Consider the following 3,996-nt stretch of genomic DNA (forward strand, 5'->3'; position numbering starts at 1 on the left):
CCCAAACATTGAGCCAAGTAGAAGAACCATTGTCATGAGCATCCAAAGTGAGAGATACAAAAGCCATTGGAAGATTCGTAGGAGCTTGATTGTTATATGCTTGATTGCTTGAGTTATTTGCTTATTGCTTGCTATTCCAAAGGAAAGGGAACAACTTGGATCATCACTATGATCTCAAGAAGGGAACTCCATTGTGGTTTTATTTCTCTTCCTTCATCTTTGTATGTTTAGGACTTAGCCATTCTTCTTCTTCCCTCCACTCTAACCCAAGCCAAACTTTTGTGCAAACATTAACATTGTTTTCAAAAATTAGAAACCTAAGCATTATGCTTTTGATTTTCAAAACTTCTTTTCGTAACACTTATTTTGAATTGAATTCTAAGTCAACATTGACCTTACTTTGTAAATACTTTTTATTGGTAAATACAACTCACTCAATTGTTTTTGTGGTTTCAATGGCCACTTCTTGCCAAAGCTTTTCATAAACATTAGCTATTAGGTTTGAGTTATCCTTGAGGTTGATATAATACTCACCTATATCGTTAGTGATGGACTATAAGACTTCCGTGCTTATTATAGGGTTAACCCCTCACTAGCATGTTGAAGCTCTCCTCACATGGTGGATTTATGGTTTTAGGTTGAGTTTTCTCCCTTTGATAACAAAAGACCTTAAGGCTTTTTTACCAATCAATTCACCTACTTGTTTTGAGATTTTTACCCCGAACTACGAGGTTTTGATCCTAATCTTTTTTAAGATGGTACGTAGGCAATGTGTCTATCCATTCAAACACAAAATTGTAAATAATTTGTACATTCTTCTCTCATCTCCCCAATCATGTTTGCATAAATATTTTTTTCACAAATACCAACCTACCTTACAACATTAGTGAAGAGGGCTCCCTAGGAGTACCTAGGATGTTTTGGGTGCTTAAAACCTTCCCATTGCATCACCAACCCCCTTACCCAGATCTCTGACATTTTTATTAGTTTTTGATTTGATAAAACTTCTCGGTTTTTGTTCGCTTTCTAACCTTTCCTTTGGATAAATAGAAGTGTGGTGGCGACTCGAATTGTATGATTTACTTTTGATTTAGTCAATAAATCTAAAGGTAACGAATACCCCGCTATAGTAATGCTTAACCACAAATACTTATGTGACATTCCTAAATCCAAAAGGGTCTCCACTGAGTAGATAGGTCTCAAGCCAACTTGTTAAGGACTACTCCACACAAGTCGAACATGACTATACCATCCTCGTATCTTAATTGCACTCAAGTTCGGGTTAGAACTTATCTCACCACTCAGAGATCACCAAGCACAACAAGCAGATTATATCATACAAACAAATATACATACATCAAACATATACAATTATATACACATAAAAAAGTAGGCTAAACCCACTGGAGACTACTCCCCAGCAGAGTCGCCACTTAATTTCTGTAGCGGTAAATTCATGACCATCAAGCTATGGATAAGCTAGACGTCAATAAAACCAGAGTCTCCATCGCGCTTTTATTGTTTCCAAGGGAAAAGGGAAAAGTACAAACGAAACCCAAAAGAAAGAAGTTTTCAAATCAAAACTAATAAAATGCTAGATATTACAGGTAAGGGGGTTGGGTACACAGAGGGAAGGTGTTAGCACCCAAACTGTCCTAGGTACTCCTAGGGAGCCCTTTCTTGTGTGCATATGTGTTATTGTACAAATGATGTTTGCAAATAAAAAGAGTGTGGGGATGATAAAAGAATTAATTAATTATACTTTTGTGTTTGACAAGACCTTCGGACTTATGCCTACGTACCAACATAAAAATGAGGGATCAAAACCTCGTAGTTTGTGATATCAATTTCAAAGTGGATGCATTGCTTTTAACAAGAATTTAAGTTTGAAATGCACAAGGGCCTAAAATGGTTTGAATGAGTGTTAGTTCTTTTTGGCTTTTGAAATATTAAGTCAAGTATAGTTAAGTTAATTTACAAGTTTGATTAAGAAAAGATTTTTAAAAATGCAATGGCATAAGGCCAAAGTTTCTAGTTTGCAATAAGGTCAAAGTTTAGAAAATAAACACAAGCAAAGAAGATTTTAAAAGGAGAGAGAGATTTTGAAATTAAAGAAATGGGGAGGAGATGAAGAGACTAATCCTAAGCATAAATTTAAAAGTTGAGAGTTGAAAAGATCTGACCAATGAGTTGCATTCCAATAGACAAGAATGTCATATAGAAACCCAAATTTCCCTTAAACTTTAGAATCACATAACAATCAATACACAAACAACAAGTTGAAGAGCAAGGCATCAAATAAAGATAGCCACATCCAAGCTTAGCAACTCCATGATCTTCTTAAAGATTTGCCCATGTAGCAAATGACTTCCAAGATGGCATAAGTCACAGGTTCAAAATAACAGCTTCACAATGATTATGTTGCAGATGAATTCAAATGGATCTTCAATGATGTAACAGATGAAGTTTCAATTCACAAGCATTTGGTCTCATGAATGTTGGCATTGGCCAAGTCCTTTGCATAGGGAGTGTTGCCTAAATTCTAAGTCCAATAGTCTCAGATCACACCAACAGTTCACAAAACATATTTTTTAGGGTTTTTATTCTTATTATGTACATTAAGGTCAAAAGACCACACAAACAATCACAAAATATCACAAATTATGGTCCAAGTGGACAAAGTGAAAATGACATTAACATAAACAACTTGAATGGTATGAATAATGGCAAATGAATAAGGCTTAAAAATTCAAGTGCATTAAAAGTAAATGACTTAAAATTAAATGTTAGTTGTTAATGAGTTAAAAGTTAGTATTGATTTTGCTTTTGTTTTGTTTAAGTCATTCTTTGGAGAACACTCAACCCACTTATCACAAGCATGAATCCTTGAACCAAGACATCTTCCAAAGGAAGGAAAAAAAGCCAAGTTTCCACACAACACCATGAAAGAGGGGAGACTTACAATCTCACTAACTAGAATGCTATACCTTATTGTGTGACAAATTTAGCACTATGTTAAGCAATCGTAATTGGACTTATGTAGAAGTCACAACTATTTGAGGCTGATGTAGCGGTAAATTCATGATCATCAAGCTATGGATAAGCTAGAGATCAATAAAACCAGAGTCGCCATCGCGCTTTTATTATTTCCAAGGGAAAAAGGAAAAACTACGAACAAAACCCAAAAGTAAGAAGTTTTCAAATCAAAACTAATAAAATGTCAGAGATTACAGGTAAGGGAGTTGGTTACACAGAGGGAAGGTGTTAGCACCCAAAGTGTCCTAGGTACTCCTAGGAAACCCTTTTTTGTGTGCATGTGTATTTTGTACAAAATGATGTTTACAAACAAATAGAATGGAAAGATGAGAAAAGAATTCATTAATTATATTTTTGTGTTTGACAAGATCTACGGACTTATGCCTACGTACCTACATAAAAATGAGGGATCAAAATCTCGTAGTTCGTGATACAAATTTCAAAGTGGATGCATTGCTTTTAACAAAATTAAGTTTGAAAGGCACAAAGGCCTGAAAATGGTATGAATGAGTTAGTTCTTTTTGGCTTTTGAAATTTTAGGTCAAGTATAATTAAGTTCATTTACAAGTTTGATTAAGAAAAGAAGTTTGAAAATGCAATGGCATAAGGCCAAAGTTTCTAGTTTGAAAAGTGGTCAAAGTTTAGAACAAAATGAATTCAATCAAAGAAGATTTAAAAAAAAGAGGGAGGGATTTTGAAATTAAAGAGATGGGGAGGAGATGGAGAGACTAATCCTATGCACAAAATTAAAAGTTAAGGGTTGAAAATATCTGACTAATGCGTAGCAATCCAATCGACAAGAATGTCAATAGAAACCCAAATTCCCTTTGACATTAGAATCAAGCAACACACAAATGCACAATTATATCAATCTTGAAGAGCAAGACATCAAATAAAGATAGCCACATCCAAGCTTAGCCACTCCATGATCTTCTTCAAATTAGCCCATGTAACAGATGA

The sequence above is a fragment of the Lathyrus oleraceus genome, chromosome 7 (genome assembly GCF_024323335.1).
Source record: "Lathyrus oleraceus cultivar Zhongwan6 chromosome 7, CAAS_Psat_ZW6_1.0, whole genome shotgun sequence".
NCBI classification, from domain to species: domain Eukaryota; kingdom Viridiplantae; phylum Streptophyta; class Magnoliopsida; order Fabales; family Fabaceae; genus Lathyrus; species Lathyrus oleraceus.